Genomic DNA, 24,397 nt, shown 5'->3' on the forward strand with positions numbered 1-24,397 from the left:
ATGACTCTGTACACATCGTTTAGGAAAATAGTGACAGAAGAGAGAGTCTATACTTGTTCATTATGAATACGTTTTACTGAAGAGATTTTCTATGAAGGCTGGTTATATCAACAAATGTATAACCCATGTATTTAAAGGGGCAGCTGAAACTCTTTTGTTAATGGTAAAGGGAAAAAAACCCAAAGCTTCCCAAAATAATTTCTTTGGACAGTCAATGAAAATGTTTCAGAGTGGAAAACATTAGGTTTATAAAACAATTTGATCTCTTGTGAAGGATACACCCAAGGTTTTCCAAATGAGGAGAGAAGAGCCAATTATAGAAATGCCAAGTTTCCAGGAGAAAAGACACTAGGAAATATGCCAAGAGACCTGGAAGCAAAGGCCTTGTCAGTCACCTGGGTTTCAGCCAAAATTACTTGTAGTCATTTTTCCCATCTGGAGAGGTGTAGCTTCTAGAACTTACTATAGGATATCAGAAGCAGAAGACCTTTGCTCCCCAAGTTTTGTGCTGTTTTGAGTTTAAAACTTACATTGTCAAATCTTCCCTTCCATGGATGTTGATTGACTGACTGATTGATTGAATGAATTGATTTGATTGACGTTTTGTGTGTGATTCTCTGAATTTAATTGGTGGGAGGTTATTTACAAGCAACTTAGCAGTGGCTATGACTAAAGAAAATGACAACCCAATTCCCAGCAACTACTAACTGCCATAGGGCCTCAAAGAAAGTTGAGACCTCATAGGTCTCCCCATTAATGATAAGATTTTGATGGGCCCAATCTTTTGTTTGTTTGTTTGTTTTTGTTTTTGTTTTATTAGGTATTTTCTTCATTTACATTTCCAAGGCTATCCCAAAAGTCCCCCATACCCTACCCCCACCCATACCCACCCACTCCCACTTCTTGGCCCTGGTGTTCCCCTGTACTGGGGCATATAAAGTTTGCAACACCAAGGGGCCTCCCTTTCCAAAGATGGCCGACTAGGACATCTTCTGATACATATGCAGCTAGAGACACGAGCTCTGGGGGGTACTGGTTAGTTCATATTGTTGTTGCACCATATAGGATTGCAGATCCCTTTAGCTCCTTGGGTACTTTCTCTAGCTCCTCCATTGGGGGCCCTGTGATCCATCCAATAGCTGACTGTGAGCATCCACTTCTGTGTTTGCTAGGCCCCAGCATAGTCTCACAAGAGACAGCTATATCAGGGTCCTTTCAGCAAATTCTTGCTAGTATATGCAATCGTGTCAGCGTTTGGAGGCTGATTATGGAATGGATCCCTGGGTATGGCAGTCTCTAGATGGTCCATCCTTTTGTCCCAGCTCCAAACTTTGTCTCTGTAACTCCTTCCATGGGTGTTTTGTTCCCAATTCTAAGAAGGGGCAAAGAGTCCACATTTTGGTCTTCGTTCTTCTTGAGTTTCATGTGTTTTGCAAATTGTATCTTATATCTTGGGTATTCTAAGTTTCTGGGCTAATATCCACTTATCAGTGAGTACATATCATGTGAGTTCTTTTGTGATTGGGTTACCTCACTCAGGATGATGCCCTCCAGGTCCATCCATTTGCTTAGGAATTTCATAAATTCATTCTTTTTAATAGCTGAGTAGTACTCCATTGTGTAAATGTACCACATTTTCTTTATTCATTCCTCTGTTGAGGGACATCTGGGTTCTTTCCAGCTTCTAGCTATTATAAATAAGGCTGCTATGAACATAGTGTAGCATGTGTCCTTCTTACCAGTTAGAACATCTTCTGGATATATGCCCAGGAGAGGTATTGCGGGATCCTCCAGTAGTACTATGTCCAATTTTCTGAGGAACCGCCAGACTGATTTCCAGAGTGGTTGTACAAGCTTGCAATCCCACCAACAATGGAGGAGTGTTCCTCTTTCTCCACATCCTCGCCAGCATCTGCTGTCACCTGAATTTTTGATCTTAGCCATTCTGACTGGTGTGAGGTGGAATCTCAGGGTTGTTTTGATTTGCATTTCCCTGATGATTAAGGATGCTGAACATTTTTTCAGGTGCTTCTCAGCCATTTGGTATTCCTCAGGTGAGAATTCTTTGTTTAGTTCTGAGCCCCATTTTTAGTGGGGTTATTTGATTTTCTGGAGTCCACCTTCTTGAGTTCTTTACATAAATTGGATATTAGTCCCCTATCTGATTTAGGATAGGTAAAGATCCTTTCCCAATCTGTTGGTGGCCTTTTTATCTTATTGACGGTGTCTTTTGTCTTACAGAAGCTTTGCAATTTTATGAGGTCCCATTTTTCGATTCTTGATCTTACAGCACAAGCCATTGCTGTTCTGTTCAGGATTTTTTTGCCCTGTGCAATCCTCTTCGAGGATTTTCCCCACTTTCTCCTCTATAAGTTTCACTGTCCCTGGTTTTATGAGGAGTTCCTTGATCCACTTAGATTTGACCTTAGTACAAGGAGATAGGAATGGATCAATTCGAATTCTTCTACATGATAACCGCCAGTTGTGCCAGCACCATTTGTTGAAAATGCTGTCCTTTTTCCACTGGATGGTTTTAGCACCCTAGTCAAAGATCAAGTGACCATAGGCGTGTGGGTTCATTTCTGGGTCTTCAATTCTATTTCATTGGTCTACTTGTCTGTCGCTATACCAGTACCATGCAGCTTGTATCACAATTGCTCTATAGTACAGCTTTAGGTCGGGCATGGTGATTCCACCAGAGGTTCTTTTATCATTGAGAAGAGTTTTTACTATCCTAGGTTTTTTTGTTATTCCAGATGAATTTGCAGATTGTTGATGGGCCCAATCTTGTACAGGTCTCATGCAAGATGACCATGGCTACAGTTATCTCAACAAATCAACGGCTATGTCATATCTAGAAAACATCACTTTATTTCCCATCCTCTGGTACCTCAATCCTTTCTACCCCCACCTTTGCAATATTCCCAAGCCTTGGAGGGATGATATAGATTCTCACTTGGAATCAATGTCTCCACCATCACCTACTCTTGACATCTTGTCTGTTATGGGCTTCATCAGCATTACCTCTGCCTGCTGCAGTAATGTTTCTCCTGTGAAGATGGAGCACAACACTAATCTGTAGCTATAAACGTGAATGCTTAGAAGGCAGCTGGACAAAGTGACCACTTAGCAGAACAACAGCAGTACAATGGCCCCTTCTAGGACCCCTGGCCTCCCAGCCACGGGTTCTTAGCCTGGACCATCGTTTATGAAAACCAAATAGTGTGTCCTACTAAGAAAACCTAGAAAAAAAAAAAGCAACACATAAAACGAATCAATATTCACGGACTGAGACCCATATAGTGTGTTCTCTGAACTTCCTCACATGCATGCATGGCATGCTGGAGAACCTGCATGTAAGGTGGCACCTATATGCATGGCATGCTGTAGTGCCTGCATGCATGGCGGCTGTAACTCCTGCGGGCATGGCACGCTGTGGCACCTGCTGAGTCAATCTGCTGTCATTTCCATCACACCTTAAAGTTGTGTCAAATCATTTTCCCACATGCTCCAGAATATGATCTGGGTCATGGGTGAATTTTGCTCAGCTCCAGTGACAGACCAGGAACCTAACAGGGGCCAGGGGAAGGTGGGATTCTAGGGGTATCAAAAAAAACAGAGGCATCTCTTTCCCGACCAAAGATTTCACAAAGAATTATGACCCTATAGTAGAAAGGGCTCCAGAGAACCATGATTTGGAAGAAGTGTAGGGTATGGGTGTCTCCATGCCTACCCGTTAAAAAGTAGAAATTAGGTTATTTTTAATCTTTGGAAAGGAAAACCCTTTCTGTACCTTCTCTTCCTCCCTAAGCTGTGAAATAGGTTACCTAAGAAAGTTCTAGAATGGAAAAGGATAGATGCAATGGCCTTTCCAATGTCTTTTTGATTTCTGACTAGAAAAACTCAGTTGAATCCTTACAGCCACTGTGAGATGTTTTGCCTACTGGTCTGTTTTCTAGGAAATCCCTTCCTGAAGTAGCCCTGCATAGCTGGCAGAGAAGTGAGGCCCACACTAGGATGCTCTATGGCTGCATCCCTCAGCTCTTCACTCTTGTAACTGACTCAAGAATTGGGGCTGTGCTGAGCTCACATCATTGGCTTGCGCTGGGAATCACACTGTCACCGCGTCACTCACATTTTAATTAAATCTCATCTGTTAAGGTGTCAGTGACCCAGCTTGGCAGCTAAGAGGAAACATGTGAAAGTTAATTTCCTAAGGTCCTGGGAGCACAAAGCCCTAACAATATGCAGGAGATTCACATTTGAACCCATTTCAAAATCAGTGTGTCTTCACTGGTTGAATAAAAAAAGTAAGAAAAATGTGTCTTTGATCAATGAGAAAATGTTTATAAAAATCGAGATAACCTAACTATTAAATATACTTGTTCTGACTTAAATGTTTTATGCTGTCACATTCTCTGGAACTATGTGAAACTAATGGGAAGATTATTCTCATGGGAGGAAATATATAATAAACCTGTTTGGATTAAGGAATAATAATAGAGCAAGAAGCAGTCTCAGAGAGTTACAGTTATTTGGTTCAATTCTCTGTCACTGTATTACTTTGCTATTGCTATTTGTGGAATATATATGGAACTCACTGACTATCGTTGAGGTGGTAGCAAAGCTACCTTCCTTTATCAAGGCTCTGCAAACAATTTCTTTTTACCTCTCCCATCTTATAGAGGCAGCCTACATCCCTAGATGGAGCCTACATTTCCATCTGCAAAACCAGCAACATTGCATCCCTTTGATCATTATAGTCACATCTCCAGAGACCAAAGTTTTGAAGATTCTCTGCCTCTAAAAACTCTTGGATTAAATCAAACATACTAGGGTAATCCAGGATAACTCCCCATTTCAATGTCCCTAATCTAACCATACCTATAAAGCCCATTTTGCCATGTAACGATAACAGGGTTCAGGTATAAGAATATGGACATCTCTGTAACCACTATTCTGCTTACCATAATTGCTGAAAATGATGCTGTATCCACAGTATTATAGGATTGTTGTGTGATGGTCAGTCTTGATTGATGTGATTTAGAGTTGTCAGGGAAATTAATTTCTAGGAATGTCTGTGAGGGACCATCTTGCCTAGGTTAACTGAAGTGGGAAGTTTCCACCCTGAACATGGGCACTACTCACTCCGTGGGCTGGGCTTCTACACTAAGTAAAAGAAGAAAGCAAACTGTGAGCAAGTGTTCATCTTCCTCTGCTTCCTGATGTTGACGAGATGTGACAGGCTTCCCCAAGCTCCCATCGCCATGATTTCTGTGACATGATGGACTGTACCATAGAACTCTAAGCTTTCCTTCATCAAATCCCTTTTGTCAGGTATTTCATTCCAGAAACAAGACAAGAAGCCAGTACAGCTATATTCAACACAGCTCCACAACTGATGGGAGTTATGGAATATGAGGCTATCTACACTCTCTTTCTTTATTCTTGTTTTTTAATCTTCCACAATCCACAGGTTTCACAATGCCCTCCCTATTACATATTTTTCATCCTACATGAAACAACACTGTCCTTTGGTTCCCTATAGCAATGTTGACATGGGAGTCTTTCACTGTGACTTAAACCTCTAATGACTTTCCAGGAGAAGTGTCTTTCCTGTCCCCGCCCATCTGCATGCCACAGTAGCCAAACATTCCATTCCTAGAGAGCCAAGTAACTTCTTGATTGGTGAAGGTACACACATCAAGGCAGTTTATCACATTGGTGAGTGCATCCATCCGTACAGATGCAGGGTAGATGTAAACCAATGATTCAAATGCAGTGGCACTTATGGAGCTGGGATAGTTCCTTATTCTCACATTTTTCTCATACCTAAGCATTTTAAGGTCATTCCATTGTATGAACGTAAAAGAGCACTTGAAATGTCAGCATTCCAGCTTCCACTGGAAGTTTACAGTGGTAAAGACCACACATCAAGCTAACAGCATTTGAGTAACAGGTTTGTATATTGAGACAAAACACAACACTGTAAATATATTTTTTGCCTCTCTACAACTGACAAAGATCAATATAGACATACAAACCCCTTTGATCCTTTAAAAAGACCATCTAGGTAAATTAACTTAAAAGTAAGGAAAAGTGTGGCCACCAGGCAGGCTGTGGCAAAGGACGACTCTCACTCTTCCCTAAAAGAAGTTGTAAAATTATTTTCTCTAAAGCACATTTGTCCTGCAAATGCTTGTTTTCTCTCTCACTGTCTCTCGATGTCCCTCGCTGTCCCCATCATCCTGACAGAAACACCTGTATTGAAGATTATTATCTACGTTTCCAACAAATAGGGGCTTATTTTATCCTACTAGCATCTTCTGGACTTATCTCATGGCTAAGGACCACAGATGCAGCCCGGTGGATGTGTTCTGCATAAACCTTCAGCAGTGAAGCACAAAGTGTGAAGGAGCTTTGTCATCTTCCAACTCTAATTTACTCACTTATTCAACAACTAGACGATGAATATCTGTTCTGCGCAAAGAGCTGTGCTCAGGCTGTGGAAAATGAAAGGAAACTCGCCAGGTTTCCTACCTTCAAACAGTGAGACCCTTGTTCAGAATGTCAGTCACAGGTGCAACGTTCTCTAAACTGAAGGAAAATGCACCAGATGCAGAGAGGAAAGTTCAGGTCAAATCATGTAAAAGAGAAAGCAGTGTGTGCATTTGTAACAAAATAGACATCATCTGGAGCTGGGAATTCTTCCACCCCCAAAACAGATCCTGAGATAAAAGATATGCACACAAGAAGTTTGCCCGCCCACATGGTGGTTTGAATAAGAATGGCTTCCACAGGCTCATGTCTTAGAATGCTTAGTCATTAGGGCGTGGCACTAATGAGAATTAGAATGATTATGAGATGTGGTCTTGAAGGAAGTGCGTCATTAGGGGTGGGCCTTAAGGTTTGAAAAGCCCATGCTAGGCCCAGACTCTCCTCTCTGTCTTTCTGTCTCTGTCTCTCCCACTTCTTTTTCTCTCTCTCTGTCCCTATGTGTCTCTCTCTCCTCACACACCCCTCTCCCTGTTCCTGCCAGTGGATCCAGATGTAGCTCTTAGCCACTGTTCCAGTGCAGGAGTGCTACCATGTTCCTGCCATGCCCCATGCCATGATGATAACTGACTAACCCTCTAACACTGTAAGCAAGCCCACCATTAAATTCTTTCTTTTATAAGAGTTGCCTTGATCATGGTGTCTCTTCACAGCAATAGAACAGTAACTGAGACAGAGGGAAAAGAGGGGATCTTAGAACATTCTAGAATGTAAGGAAAACAGAAAAGACAAAGGGAGGAAAAAGCCAATAAAGAATCTTTAAATGAGCAGGTCATTTCTATGAGAAGCTGGGTTCTACCCCACTGACACGACATGAATCAGAATTAGTGGGAGGAAAGATGAAGAGGTTGGAGTGTTTACCCCACAACCCCCTCCTTCACGACTGACTAACTGCTCTGCAGCATTAGCTCACCCTCCTTTCCCAGCAGCCTAGATCCCAGGTGTGATCAGAGAACACAGCAACAGCAGGAAATTTCAGAGTGTAGAGGAGGTTCCCTTCAGGTCCTCGGGTTACATAGAGAACAATGAATAAGGCACTGCCAGGATGCTACACACCTCTTCCTAGAGTCAGTACTTAACTAGGCTTAAAGAAAGAATAGGATAGGGCCTTTGGTGGTCAGGAGAATCCAAGTAAAAGAACCGTCTAAACAAAGGCACAAAGGCAGGTAGATATGAAGGGGATAAAAATAATCCAAAACCTGAAGAGACCACCTCCTGCAGCCAGGCAGGAACCCCAATGGAGCGATAGGGACACCAACCCACACACAAAACTTTTGACCCAAAGTGTATCTTGTCTACAAGAAATATAGAAATGAGGAATGGAGCAGAGACTGGGAGAATGGCAAACCAATAACCACCCCAGCTTGAGACCCATCCCATGGATGAGAGCCAGTACCCAACACTATTCATGATATGCTCGCAGACAGGAGTCTAGCATGTGTGTCCCTTGAGAGGCTCAACCAGCAGCTGACTCAGAACAGTGGATGGGGCTTGGGGACTTGAAGTGGAAACTTAAGGGTTATTTGGAGAGTCAATTGTGTCGGATGGTGTTTGGCTGGGGCAAGCATATGAAAGAGTGTTTTCCTGAAGTGGACATAGGTGAAAGACTAAGGCAGACTCATGAAGGAACATTTTGCTGAAGCAGTCACAGGAGAAAGGATGCTGTGCTAAAGCAAGCACGTGAAAGGACACGTGCTAAAGAATTCTTTGCTAACTACACGCACGTATTGGTCTGCCTTACATTGCGTAGTTGAGCTACATTTGTCCGGACTCCTTGGACTCAGGCTGATTGGGTACATGTGCTGAGGCAAGACACATGCTTGAGGCAAGGGAAGTGCTGAGGTGAGGCATGTGGAGGACATGTGATATTTGGAGGATATGAATAGGACTCCATGGAATGCCAGAGACAAAGCTTGGCTTGCTGATACAGCTAGCTATGCAACACTTGTCACTGATCTTCGATTCCCTGAGAGAGACACAGCTGAGAACTTCTGGTATCTCTCCAGGTCCCTCCTTCTGAGACTGAGGCCTGGCTGTCTCTCCTAGGTTGTGTCACCGCTGTTGCTAACCCGACTCTACTGAACTGGACTGCTGGTTTATCTGTGAGGTGTTTGTGAGTGGTTCGTGCTGCTGCTGCTAAACTATGAACTGAACTGCCAATTTCTTGACAACAGATAAGGAATTTCTCCAAATAACCTTTCTAAACAGGCCCACGTTCCCTGTATCTTTTCCTTTCCACTACCTCTGGTGAGTGGTGGGCTACAAGAGAGGTTAAAGCATTTAAAAGCCATCATTAAAATAGGATATGAAAAAAATTAAAGTTATGTGGACTCTTGTGGAAGAATAGGAGGAAGGATTGTGGGCCCCAAAGGGGATACGAAATCCACAAAAGTCCAACAGAGTCAATTAACATGGACCCTTGGGGCTCTCAGAAACTGAACCACCAACCAAAGAGCATACACGGACTGGGCCTAGGCCTCCCTGCACATATGTAGCAGAAGTGCAACTTGGATCTTCATGTGGGTCCTGAACAACTGGAGTGGGCTATCCCAAAAGCTGTTGCCTGTATGTGGGATATGTTCTTCTAGCTAGGCTGGTTGTCTGGCCTCAGTGGGAGAGGATGTGCCTAGCTTCATGTACACTTGATATGCTTTGTGGGGGGCACCCACTCAGAGAAGAAGGGGAGGGTGATGGGGGGAAGGATTGTGGGAGGGGATGACCAGGAGTGGGATGTAAAATGAATAAGTAAAATAATAATTATTAATATTATTATTATATAATTTTATTAAAAATAATCCTGATAAGCTAGGCTTTGGGGTCCATGGAATGGAGCCTGAACATAGCGGAAAGTTTAATCAAACTGACTAAATTTGTCACTAGAATTGTTATCTAAGTGGCCACCAATACTGACTGTGAAATGCTACAGCTAGTGATATTTTATAAAAAGGTCTTCAAATGTGTCCATGCTAAGATACTTAATATTGGTAAATAACTTCTGGGGAAAGCAAGTGAAGTGACTGGGCGAATGGCCCAGCAGAATAGCTCCATCCCCGTGTGGTCTCTCATGGGAATGGTCTTGGAGGAGGTGTTGCTCTTTACCAAGGTCTTTCTCTGCCCTTGGCTTTTCGGGGGTTGTTATATTGCCCTGCAACCCAAGAGTCCAGAAGGCTATTCAGCTCTCCACAGGCTGAGCTCCCAAACTGAGAGTGTAAGGTGCTATCAGGCCACACAACACACATCAACACTGAGCTAGACTGTCTCTCCAGGCCTTCCCATGCCCACAACAAAAGTTCCTCATATGTGAAAGGGCACACAGGCCACCTGGAGGTGCTGGAAGAGGACGGGGGGGGGGGGGGAGGGGGGAGGAGTGAGAAAGAGAATGTATACTTCTGGACTTGGGAATTTAATCTTTTAGATTTGTATAGAACCAAGGATGTTTATGATACTAACAGTTCCCCAAAATGGATGGAAAATTTTAAGTTATTAGATGTGATTTTTAACTCATAATAGGAATCTCTTGAAAGTCACTATTTATTGAGTGAAATATTAAATAATGCATCCCATGTGCTATAGCAGGCAAGGCACTGGCGGGCAGGCAGACCTGTTCTTAACCCGGCTGACTCTGACTCAGTGCTCCGAAATCTCTCACTAAGTTCCCATGGTAGGCTGTTGCCACGAACGCACCATGCTTCCAAATTCCCAAGGCTGGCTGGGGTGCCCTGCTACCGTACCTTTCTCTGGAACCCAGTTGAGTCACCGCATTAAGGAAAACACCACACAATCTTATTTTAGAATCTACAGGTGATACAGTCGCTGGGCATAGAAACTAGCATCTGAATCTTGTAAGCTATTTTAGTTATAAATCTCAGCACATCCCGGGGCATCCGCCACCTAAACAAGGGGCCTCTTGCTACCTATATTGTGTCTCCACGCTCTCTCATCCAAAAGGAAGTATCTTTCTCCTGCCTCCCTACTTCCTGTCTCCGACCCAGAAGTCCCACCTACTCGCCCAGTGATTGGTTCCTTGAAATCTTTATTCCTTAGGAGAAGGTTCTGCCACAACTATTACTCTGTAAAATAAGAAAACATTTGTAGTGTGAATTTTAACTTCCTTTACAACCAAGCCAAAAGCCAAGTACTGAACCACATCATGGAAGCAGAGGTGGGTGTGGCTGTGTCTGGGCTCCAAGGAAATAGACTTCATCCCACACCCACAGCCTGTTACAACAGGGACTGTGCAGTCATTGTGGGAAAGTGGGGATTCTTTTTTTTTTTTTTTTTTTTTTTTTGGTTTTTTTCGAGACAGGGTTTCTCTGTGTAGCCCTGGCTGTCCTGGCACTCACTTTGTAGACCAGGCTGGCCTCGAACTCAGAAATCCTCCTGCCTCTGCCTCCCGAGTGCTGGGATTAAAGGCGTGCGCCACCACGCCCGGCGAAAGTGGGGATTCTTAATGCAGCGCTGAGGGAGTAACTTCGTGGACGAAAACATTTAAACCCAATTGATCCTTTTAGACCAGTTGCCGAGGCTATAAAAGCACAAGAATAGACCCAGATTCCTCTCCTTCCACCGGAACTGACGAGTGTGGCAGGTGAACCGTGTGTTTAACTTTTCTCTACACAGGCAAGTAGTGAAGCCAGGATCAATGCCAGGCTATCTAATGCCAAAGATCAATCTACTTCTGCTGTACCCACAGCCAAAGATATAGACCTTTACTCCTCTTATACTATGTATCCTCCTATTATGGATCCCAACATGCTGGTGTCCATGGACTGAATATTCATGAAGAATACAGAATCCTACCACCCAGGGACTCTCTTCGGGGACCTCCAAATATTTTTTTTTCTTGAGCCCCTCTGTTGGCTGCACAGCTGCTATGCCAGGTTACTTCCTTACTTTTCAGAATCTGCTATACTGGTCAGACCATTTCTCTCTTGGCTTCTAAAGGTTGAGTGGGTATCAGAAGTCTCTTAGCTCCCATTAATCTCACATCATTCTGTCCATGCCTCAGCCAGGGCAACATGAATTCTAGAGACAAAGAAGTGTCCTGACACAGATGTCCATTCAGAGGCCATGGAAGAACCCTTATGCAACAAGACAAACAAAAGCTGACTACCAAAGAGAAGGGGAAAATGAACAGAGATTTCCCACAAAATTCTAGATTGTTAATCTGAGAAGCCCAAAAAGGATTCAATATTCTCTGAAGTTGCTTAGAAATTCACTTACTGAGGATGACCCAGGCTGACTAGTAACTACAAGAAACGGTAAGGTAAAACTATCTCCTGAATGGCCTTTCCAAAGCTAGGCCGCAGTGCAGGCTGCTCCACCCCAGCCCCATGTGCAGTGAGGCCTGGGTTGCGTAAGGAGGAAGACACTCATCTCAGGGGGTGAGGAAGCCTGAGGATTCTGAATGAAAACCACATGCATGCTATAGGTTGTTCCCCACCCCCATTCGAATTCTGTTTCTACCAGTTCATTCTCTCAAAGAGGACTCTGGCCTCCAGTTGTCTTTCTGATTCAGCAACAGAAATACAATCACCTGTTATGGCATTGCAATCCTTATAACACAGAGGAGACAAGTAATCTCTAGAAAGAATGACAGTTTTTTTGTCCAGCATGATTAGAAGTTGGTTTTTTTTTGGGGGGGGGGTTGTTTTTTTGTTTTTTTTTTGTTGTTGTTGTTGTTTTGTTTGTTTTGTTTTGTTTGTTTGTTTTTTTACATAAAAAAAAGTCCCTGGATTTACCTCAGCAGTGGTTTACATATAATCTTCTCAAACTTGCAAGATACAATGAAGAACATTATATGCTAAGGTTGAACCATCTGGTCCCCCAAGTACTCATGTGTACCTTGTAAATACAAATTTTCTCAGTCTAAAAATGTTTATATATTTTTCCTAATTGCCAAAGTAATGCATGTTATGATAGAAAACCAGGAAGGTAGTGGAAGCTCAGAAGTAGAAAAGTTTCAAATCAATTGCAATCTAGAGAAAATCACTATAATTGCTTTGGCAAAAAAAAAAAAATACCAATAGTGATACACGTGCACACACACATGCATACATGTGTGCACATACATGTGTGTGTGTGGTATATGTGTGTACATGCATTTTATATATATAAAATATATATATTAAGTACAGTGTAACTCTTATTTGGGGACTGCTTTTCTCCACTTAGTGAGACCCTGAAGCTTTCTCTGCAGCATCTGCTTTTCCTTTGCAACAGTATTAATGGTAGAATAGAATCTGCCCGGGAATCACTTCTCGGCCTTTGACAAAAGTCAGAGACATGTTTTCAGAGTGACAGAATATGGTGCGAAGAGCTGAGAGCTCATGCCTCAAACACAACGAGGAAACAGATGGCGTGCACTGGAGATGGTGAGGGGCTTTTGAATCCTCATGTAGACCCCAGTGACGCACCTCCTCCAACAGAGCCACGCCACCTAATCCTTCCCAATCGTCTCCTACCCAGGCACTAAGTAAGCATTAAAGTACCCAAGGTTATGGGTGAACTGACATCTCGTTCTAACCACCCCCATCAAAAGTTGTACACATTTGTAAAAATAATAAATAAATAAATTTCTTTTTTAAAAAAAATGAAAGTTGCCCTCATCTGTCAAGTGTGCCATAATTCCTGCACCTTTGCCATTGGTGGGCTTTTCCTTGTTGTTAATAAATGTAAATCAGAGGCTCACTTCTTTTTTAACTAACCATTCCATTTGTTTACATCTCAAATGATATCCCACTTCCCAGTTACCCCCTCCCCCAACCTCCCACCCCACATCTGTCCTCCCCCATCCCTTTTGCCTGTATGAGAGTGCTCCCCCACCCAACCACACTCTCCCACCCCACGGCTCCAACATCCCCCTACACTGGGGCATCAAACCTCCCTGGGACCAAGGGCCTCCTCTCCTGTTGCAGTTGGGCAAGGCCAACCTCAGAGGTTCACTTTTCATTGGCATTTCTTTGATTACTAGCAAGACTAAATATTTGTCATATGCTTTTTAGGTATTTGTTAAATAGTTTAAAACCTTTATTTTATATTTAGGTATTCATCTTTTCCCTATTAATTTGCAAAATTTTCTAATTGGTCTACCACATCTATTACCAATATAACTCCCAGGTTATCGTTAGGGTAATTTGCTTGGCATTAGTTCCCATTAATATACCATGTGAATGCACTCTGAGTCAGAAGAAAGAAACATTCTTCTTATACATGGGCAGGGCCATCGGTCCCTGTGGTGTTTTGAATGAACATGGGCCTCATATGCTCACAGGGAGCATATTATTAGGAGGTGTGGCCTGGTTGGAGGAAGTATGTCACTTGAGTTGGGCTTAGAGGCTTCAGAAGCTCAAGCCAGGCCCAGGGTCTCACTTGCTCTTCCTGCAGCCTCCAGATCCAGATAAAGAACTCTTGGGTCCTTCTCCAGAACCATGTCCGCCTGCATGCCGTCATGTTCCTCACCAAAAAGAGAATGGATTGAACCTATAAAACAGTAAATTATGTGGATTGTAAACTGTCCCAATTAAATGGATTATTTTTTTTCCTTTATAAGAGTTGCTGTGGACATTGTCTCTCTTTACAGCAATAGAATCCTAATTAAGACAGTCCCATCAGAAATTATTTGAGCAACACTATTTGCCATGCACGGATACAGATAGTGATGCTGTAGGTCAAACACATGATCCACAAAGACTGAAAGGGAGAGAAACGCAGCTGAAACTCTGCCTATACAAACTGACTTCCTATCAATGTACCAGGCAGTGTGCAAAGGGAGGTCTTTGTAAAAGGCCGGAAAGTAAATATTTTAGGTCCTAGAGACTTAAGTTGTTATCAGCTTTACTCAATCCTGACCTGGTAGCCACAGAAAATACATAAACAAAGATGGAGAGGATTCCCAGTCTATAAAGTGTTTGCCTTGTAAGAATAACTCGCATCCCCAGAACCCACATTTTTAAAACCCCAGGAGTGGGGAGGTAGAGACATGTGGATCACTGGGGCTCACCAACCAGCCAGAACAGACTACTTGACACATTGCAGGTTAGTGAGATACCCTGTCTCAAAAAAAGTTTGCTTTGAGACTGTGTCTCCTAGTATTGTCAGAAGCTACACCCATAAAATCCTACCAACATGAAATGAACAAGGGCAAAAATAGATGTGTGTGCTAAGATTCTAGGGTGTAGATAGTGAAGGAGAGATACAGCAAACCTACCCTGAACATGAAACAAAAGACGATAAACAGAACTACAAGAGGCAGCTGGACTGATAGATACAACACCAACATCTGGGATCACATCACCTCTCCACCTTCCTTGAATCTGCTAAGGGATTTGCACCTAAGAACATCACTGCTGTACCACAGTCTGAATCCCTCTTGTCCCTGTCCTTGTTTGGGGCTCTGGGACTGCTATGTGTTCATTAAATTTTGAGATAGAAAGGAAGTTCCATTACAGGCTGAAGAGGAGTCTAAAATCTTCACTCTGGAGTTTGATGTTATATTTCAAATTATTTTATTTCAACTCAGAGTGAAGGCAGCCCAGAGGAGTTAGCTACATAATTGCTCTTTTAACAGTCCTGGCCACCCTTTGCACATTTAATTATTCCATAATTACTCATACTTACCACCCAGTGTGGAAATTATATGTGGATTATCGATCTTTATGACGAATATAAAAGAAAAGTCGTCATTATGCACTGTACCTAGAAGGTCTCTTTCTCTTGGAAGGAGGACAAACAGCTCTTTCTAGGCACTGAGGATACTTGAGGACAGGCCCAGAGACCAAAAATACCACAAAGGTAAACCTGGAGAACTCAAGAGGACAGGCACAAAATTCTTCCCACTTCTCAATGACTCTTACCACAAGTCACACGTGCCCCCATGAGATGCCCAGTAACTCGCTTGGAAGAGTCTTAAGACCCAACTTTTGAGTCAAAAGTTCTCCAGCATGCTTTCTGTCCCTATCAGTCCCAATTCAGGACCCACTGTCACATTCTAAAGAAAGCTTGAACTTTAAATGTGTTGAACAAACCATGACCAGACCCCAAGTCAATTCTGACATCACTTAACCTGACCCTTAAATCTTTATTCAAGCTTTTAGCATCTTTAGAATCACAGCTCTTCAACTTAATGGGAAAGGGACTCAATAACAATTAATAGGTAAATCCACACTTAACACCCACATCCTGTGGGTTTGCCCATCATGAATCCTACAGCAGCCAAAAATCATGCCAGAAAAGGAAAGGGCAAGAGCTATTTATGGCTGTTGCTGCCACTCATGATGGTTGATTTTGTGTTCCTGGCTTCCCATAACACTAAAGTTTTACTGTGTTGTACAGAACACTTTGAGGAGAGGATGTTTTGTGTAGAACAGAGAGAGATGGCTCCTTAAGAAAAAACTCAAGACTTGAGGGGCAGTAGAGGCATACACAACCAAGGAACAGTTAATACTCCAGATCAAAGGGAAAGTTTTATGGGTTATTTTGTTGTTGTTGTTGTTGTTGTTGCTGCTGCTGTAGGTCATAGTGTTAGTGGTGTCTGTCTGTTTGTTTGTTTGCTTGTTTTTTTGGACTATGACAACATATTTAATTTATTCTCTGGATTTTATAGACTGGAATGGTCTAGGATAGCCATGTGGAAGCCCAGGTAAAAGGTGGGATGATTTGGTTGGGGGAGGGTGCTTTGTGATAAAATAAGAAGCCAGCATTCTCAACATGCACACACAAGTCCAAAGATGTACTGAATGAAATTAAAGAGGCAAAACAGTGAGGATCCTGGGACGCGTGCTATGGGTTTGAGGTACCTGCCTATGTATAAGCAGCAAGCATGATCCAACGTTTGCCTCTGTAACAGAAATCTGGACCTTAGACTCTCAGTTTTTAAAATGGGGGTTGCAATGGTATCTGCCTCACAGTACTGCTCCTGGAATAAATGAGTATCCCTATATATAACTTTAAACAGGAGTTTCGAATACGTTCCAGGAATGAGTGAGTTGGGATTTTATTATTTTTGGTAATATTCCATCATCCCTGCTATGGGGTTTTATGACCTTTGAATATGGCTATGATGGCATGTTTAATTTATTATCTAGATTTTTATAGACTAAAATAAGCATGATCCTCTTTACTCCCAGCAGTTAGAGACCTGATTCCTGATTGTACTCTTAAGAGAAAGAAGGCATGGGGCAGAACAAAAGGCCCTGGATGGGAGCCTTTATACATTGTCCCCAAGCACAAAGCCTGCTTCTTCGACAGCCTTCCCCTGGCACTCGGATCCGAGAGTCTTCTTCCATTGGGGTCCAAATACAGTGACTGAGATGGACATCCTATGAAGCAAATCGGAAACTTTTTCTAAAAGGGAAACAGGCTGAACTTCCACCGTATAAATATTACTAGATGGCCTCAGGCTCAGATGCCATTCACAAACTCTTCTAACTGCACGCTTGCAATTTATGACATTTAACAGTGCCCCTGGAGAGAGCTCCAGTCCTGCACACACTCCAGAGCCAAATATTAGCCTCCTTGTATTAATGAGGCCAGGGCAGAGAAGAGGAAGAAGAAAGATCATTTGAGTGATTTTGCTTGTTAACTCTCAACTCTAGTCTCTCTCCTCCTCATCTCCTCCCTCCTAGGATGCCTCTTTCCCTCAAGTTCCAGAGAAAACATGGGAAGCTCTCAAACCAGGAATTCAATGTGCCCTGCCACCAAGCATCAGTGCCTGGACCAAGGTCTATCACATCACTACAGAAATCCTAAGCTGTACACATAGCCTAGGACCCAGGTAAAAAGGGAAGGTAGAAGGGAGGAGACAGACACAGTGCAGGCTAAGTTGGCACTGGCCTCTCTCAGTCTACATCCATCCATTTCTCATCCCAGCCCCCTGAGAAGCAGTAGAAGCCATTCTTGGGTTCACATCAAGGGAAGACCTGGTCTTGAGTACATGATTCTTTGGGTAAGGACCATCCTCAGACAGGCTACTGCTCGTTAGAATCAACCCTTTGTCCACATCCTTCACTCTGCCCTTCTCTTGGACAGGACAGTTTTATACGCATGCGTGTTGTGTAGTAAAAATGAGGGGGAGATTAACATAACTGTGTCATACATAACATTTAAAACCAAAAGCAATTTTTATTTTTATACCAAAAAGTTATTCTTCACTTATTTAAAATTTATTTTTTTATTAAGCACCTGAATTTCATGTCAACCCTGGTAAGGCCTCAGGTAACTGCCTCTGAATGGAACACTCAATTGCTTCAATGTTCTCCAAGCCTTTGTGTATTTGTGTGTCCGTGTGTGTGTGTGCCCACATGTATGGACTCATATACATATATGTATACCTGCATATGGAGGCAGGAGGTCAGTACTGGGTTTCTTTCTTGAGACAGAGGTTCTCACTAAACTCAGCACACCAATTCAGATTGCCTAACTGGACATCAAGCCCCGGGGTTCTTATTTATGACTTCATATCTGCCTGGCTTTTGTGTGGGTCCTGGGGTTAAATTCATGTCTGCATGCTTAGGCAGCAGGTATTTCACCAGATGAACCATCTCTCCAGCCCCTCCACTGCCACCTCTCCTCTTTGGAGACAGGGTCTCATGAACCCATGCTGTCTTACGACTCTCTATGTAGTCAAGAATGATCTTGAACTCCTGATCCCCCTGCCTCTACCCCCAAGTTCTGGGACTATAGGTGTATACCCCCACACCTGGCTCATTTCATTCTTTTAACATCCTTTAGTATTTTAATGCAAGAAATTGAACCCAAGGTCTTATACATGCTAAGTAAGTGTCCTGCCAACGAGATACATTCCCAGCTCTCAAACCATTTGGAACACAAAGGACTTGTGTTGAAAGAAAGCTCACCCTGATGCATCAAGTAACAAGTAGATCAGAGCCAAGCGGTTCTGGCCAAGTCAGAGGTAACCCAAAACTCCTCCTCCTATTCATTTTTAAAGAGTTTATCCATTTGTTTTGTGTTATGTGTATGAACTTTTTACCTGCATATACATACATGCATCACGTTCGTGCCTGTGCAAACACTCTACAGAAGCCAGAAGACACTAGGACTGCAGTTACATGATTGCCATCTACTATGCTGATGCTAGGACCAAATCCAGATCCTCTGCAAGAACAGCAAGTGCTCTTAACCACTGAGCCATCCCTCCAACAGCACCCACCCATGTAAATTTGCTGTGCACAGGTCTGCCCTGGATTCTGACGAGAAACCATGGAAGCTCCACACAACTTCAGGCTACTTGTATCTGTTTGCCCTGCCAATAGAATTCTTGACATGTATGCTGTTGTGAGCAATCAGGAACTCATCTCGGACAACCCAGGTCATAATCCCAACTCCCACACCCAAAGACACAGGATAGACCCCTGCCCTGCGTGCTTGTATCATGGAGATGAACTGCCATACACAAGAGCATCTGACAGTGGATATGAACTACTTAGTTGACCTTGGAGCTAATAGCAGTCTCCTGGTACTGGTTTAATAATAAAAATAATATATTCATGAAATATTTTTATCAAATTAAAAAAAAACCCACAAACATCTTTTGCCTCACAAAAGAATACACTATTGCCTGATCCTATTTGCACAAAATTCCACAAAGATCCAAAATCATCTGAGATATCAAAAGCCAGGTGAGTTGCTGCAAAGGGATAGAAGAGAAAGGCAATGCCTCAATGGGTCACAGGAGGCATTGGAAATAACGGATGGGTTCACAGTTTTGCTTAGGAAGATGGCATCATACTCGTATACATACATCAAGCTTATAAAATTGTAATCTTTAAATATGAAAACTTGCTAAATATCATTTATATACTAATAAAGCTGTTAGCAATAAATGATCATCAAATATTAAAAAGTCATATGCAAGCATGATTATCATTGTTAGGTATAAAACAATGAAACTAGCAATAACCCTTGAGATTAATGATTGACATTTTTTCCTTAGAGTAGACGGAGGAAATCAAATTTGTTTAGCCCTGTATATGGCCAAGGCTCACGCAGTGTAAGTGTCTCAGCCATGCAAAGGAGTATGAATGTTGTCTAAGCCAACCTTCTTTCAAATGGACCTCTCACTTCTCTCCCATCACTAAATCCAAGTCCTCTAGGTTGTCCCCCAGCACATGTCCCATCTGTTCCCTCAGTTCTCTTCCTCCACTATCCTCGACTTTCCCAAGCATCCTGAATCTTGTCTGGCCACAGAAACCCCTGCTGGATCCCACAACTCTAATCTCATTCATTTCCAGTCTATGATCCACAGGGCAGGGAGACTCTTTGCAATGTCATTTGATCATATTACTTCACTGGGGAGATGGCTCAGTGAGTAACATGTACAAGTATGAGGACCTGAATTTCCATCCTCATTACCCACATAAAATCAAGGTTGATAGCGTATACCTGTTCACAGTCAGGAGGAAGGGAGAGTGGATCACAGGGCCTTGCTGGCCAGCCAATCTAGTGAAATTGCAAGCTTCATTCATATCTCTAGCTTCCATGAGTGTACACAAAGGCAAGTACATTTGCACATACACATGCATGCATAGAACAGAAAAGGGAAGATAGAGCCTTTCTATCTTCAATTCCCATTGAGCTTAGAAAAAGACCCCAAATCTCTATCTTGGCCTACAAAATTCATGTCAGCTGACCCCTACGGATCTATCCAGCTTTAGTCACTACCACCCTAGTTTTCTAGGCCTTGTGTTTCCCACAAGTCTATTCCTCTGTCTTGAATATCTGCTAGCCCCCTCTCTAACCAACTGTTTGGGGGGTGGTGTCATCTTCACAGAAACATTGATTTCTCTGAGTTTAGTTAATTCCTCAGATAAGATCCAGTCTCCACATTTTAAACCTCCAATGCATCACATCTTCTCTTTTGGTATTTGTATAATACCTATCTTTCTTCCTTAAAAAAAAAAAAACAAGAATTATATAAACAATCCACCTCTGGGTATTCACCCCCAGAGTTTCATGTATAGTAAGTTGCTGAAGAATGAATTATTGCATACACTGTTCTATTGTGACTCATGTAAAGCCTTTCCAAGTCTTTAAAATGTTAACAAAATGCTCCAAATCTACATGAAACTTTAGAAGTGATCCTTGATTATATGAAGTAGGATAACTGTGTAGTTTGAATGCCATTTGCTGTATCAATTCCACACATGGGAAGTTATCTTTCAAACAGATCCACATCTGAGTACAAGAATAATACAGAAAATAATAATAAGATGGATACATTAAGGAAAATGGGTTGCTAATATATTGTCACATATAAAGGTAATAAATCCAATGTTTTATAAAATTTGGTTTAAAAAGTTCACTGGGGGGGGGGTGGCAAACACACACTAAATTGCTATATATTCAGAATACAGACTTGTTCTAAACTACCCAGGCATATTTTTTGCCACTTGAAAAATGAGCCAGAGAGAAGGTTTAAGAAAACAAATATATACTGACTTATTGGCATCAATAGAGACAGTGGATCTAGATATGTCTGTAATTTGCTCCATCCTCCTTTAATCCTTGGTTTTGCTAATGAGATGGCAGGTGTTCTTTTGGTGGTGGTGGTGGTGGTGGTGTTTTAGTTTGGTTTGGTTTGGTTTGAGTTTGGGGTTTTGTAGAAAATACTGACCACCGATGTCTGCTAACATGAAAAGGTGCAGAGGTAGCTTGGGCTTACTGCCATCATCCTCCCCACTAAACTTCCACCTTGCTGATGCTCTGTCCAGTCCTACAGGGGCAGCTGGTCTTCAAACATTACCTTGAGCACAAATTCACACTTGTGTAGCCTCTCTAGAAGGCAACTTTACAGTGAGCATAATAAGTCTTCAAAACGTGTATTTCTTATGACACACAGTGAGTGCACTGACGGATAGTCTTTTTGATGAATTGGATTTCTCATTGTAAGTGAATATATTTCCTTTCCAATCTTAATCCTCATAATCTTTGATTCACCATCTCTACTTATAAAACAGATTCTAAAAGAAGTCTTACATACAGAACAAAGGTTTATAGAGAACAATGTTCATATAAAAGCCGAAAAGGTAGAATGTCCAAAGAGATAATGCTGATGTTAGGATGTGTCTGAAGAACCAAATTTTAAGCAGTAATCTTAAAAGCTGTTGCACATGTATGATTTTAAATTACTTAGGATTACATGAAAAGCTACAGTTTGTATTTCTGATTCCACTTTATTATATTTAATATAACTTAGAAATGATCCATTAAAACTAACTTGGATTTGAGAAGGAAACTGATACAAGACAGCCCAGAGTTAGGCATGTGAAGAGCTACAGTGACAGATCATTCCTGTTATTTGGCTAAAGTAATACTAGTACATGCAATATACATCACTAAGCATATCTCCAGTCATATCAAATATCCCTCACATCCTGGCTACTACAGGCCTTGTGAATTGCTTACACAAAATCTTCCAATAAGTAGCCTCAGAATCATGCCCCTGAGGCAGTCAAGAAGACAAGAATGCCTGTAGAATTAGATGAAGCTACCCTACAGGCAACTATGGTTTCCCAGACCTATTACCTGAAGTCAGGCTCACTACAGCCCCCACATAACTAACTGAGAATATTCCCTCTTTAAAATGAATATTCGGTGTGTCCCCCAGGACTCACTTATAACCAAGGGAGAATCGTTTTGTATTGTCTCTTGGTTCCTGCATTAGTAACTAAAAAACAACTCCTCACTTCACTGGGCAACTATCCCCAAACTACTTGTTTCACCAAGTAACCTGTCTCAATCTCATTCTTGATAATTGGGTTAAAATATTTTATCAGTAGGATGAACATTTAGAAAGTATTGCTTACTTAGTTTAATATAAAAAGAACAAAAACTATACTACACTCGGAAGCAGTGTAGCATTGTGAGAAAGGTTCTCCTTTGAAGTAACAGAGCCCAGAGTTCAAATCTGGTCTGACCCTATTTGGAAGTACTTGACCTGCACAGACCCCCCCAATTCCCTCCTAAAATAATGATAGAGTACCACTTTGTAAGCAGCCTGGATTCATCCCTTGCTTGCGTGATGTACTCTGGGAGCTTAATCAACTGCTTATGAATGAATGGCTAAAATTGTCAGCAGTGTGCCCTTTAATGTCTATGCATGCTCCAACAACTTTGCATATGGAAATATCTTGGCATCTTGACAAAATGCAAATTCTGATTCAGAAAGAACAAAATGAGGCTTGAGAGTGCCAACAAGCTACCAGTAACTCCCCACTGCTGGCCCACAGACCAAGCTCTCCTTGGTGAGGCCTTACATCAGGGGTTTCAAACATCACTAGTTTGAGATCAACTAAGGAACATTTAAAAACATATGATGGGGGCTGGCGAGATGGCTCAGCAGGTAATAAGTAGATAAGTCTGACAAAGATCAGTGACCATAACCATACATAACATATAACATACTTTGGTGCTATTCCATAATAAATAGCATACATCATTCTATAATACAGAACACAAAGAACGGCAGCAGTCTGCAGACAGGTCCTAAGTAAACAATTACTTTTTAAAGCAGAAGAAACTAAACCAATCAGAGCCCACACCAAATTTGGAGTTTTTTAAACATCATATATTACTACTTAAAGTGAATGTATGTGAAATATTTTTGAAAAGTGTGTGTGTGTGTATGTTTGTCTGTGTGTGTCTGTCTGTCTGTCTGTCTGTGTTTATATGCTTAAGGGTGCTTCCTCAAGTGTGCTCTAATACATAGTACATATAGGAAGGAATTCATCTTACCTTGTTACCTGAAATAAATGCTTGAGGTTCTTTAACTCTATATTCTCATATCCTAGAGAGAGTGGGCGCACAGGACACAATAGAGAAAATGTCCAGCATTTTCAAACATTATCATTCAGATGTGAAGGGACATGCAGTTCAGAAGACAAAGATAAGATGATAGAGGGGGAGGGCAGAGTGGGCAGTGCAATCCAGCCTAAAGCTGGCATGCAGGCCACAGACTGACTGAGAGAAGCATTTCATTGGAAATCAAGTGAGTTGCTGCAGAGTTAAGGAAGGAGGACTGGAGATAACAGGACTGTCTTCCAGCCACCTCATCTAAAGTCTGCCCAGAGGACCATCCAGTGCTCATTTACAGCACTCTGTCTAGACACAATGAAGAGTGCCCACTACACCTCTGGGATCTACTTGTCTTCAAATACCTTCAGTGTAACACTTGTCTAGAACGTCACCCTTATTCAAATAATCTTCCTCCAAATGTACTTATTTCCCCTCCCTTCAATGTTTCATATTTGACCACTTCACTAAGTTTAGTACTTCGGTTGCACTTGGACCAATTTATTATTCATGCCCTTATTTTACTAGATTTTCATATCACCAAATGTCTTTTCCTACTCCCATAAACAAAATAGATGTATTAAATTTCTTAAGATTTTCAACATTTTCCTTCATTTTATTGTTTTGAGAATATCTATAACTTCACAAGGAAGAACTTTAAAGAGTGTGATGATTTGCAAAACTTACACAGTCACCTGTTGAGTCATCTGAAGACAGAGAACAGAACAATTCACTCTCTAGTTCACTTATTCCTTGAAGTGAATTGGTATGACAATTTTTTACCTTGTTTTTTTTCCCATTCGTAGAAGTCTTTAAAATATGAGATATTTTAACAAAATGATACAAAATGTCTTGGGATATAATATTAAAATTCATCAAGACAAAACTAGAGTGGGAATAATAAGAACTAGATATACACCTGAGAAGTAATTTGAACATACTGAAATAATGTCTTCATGTTTACATTAATTTGATGCTGTGTCTTAATAAAAAGTTAAAGAAATGTCATGGAGTTATAATAGTAATTGGATTT

Source organism: Mus caroli, unplaced genomic scaffold (genome assembly GCF_978045245.1).
Source record: "Mus caroli unplaced genomic scaffold, Mus_caroli_1 scaffold_6, whole genome shotgun sequence".
NCBI lineage: Eukaryota > Metazoa > Chordata > Mammalia > Rodentia > Muridae > Mus > Mus caroli.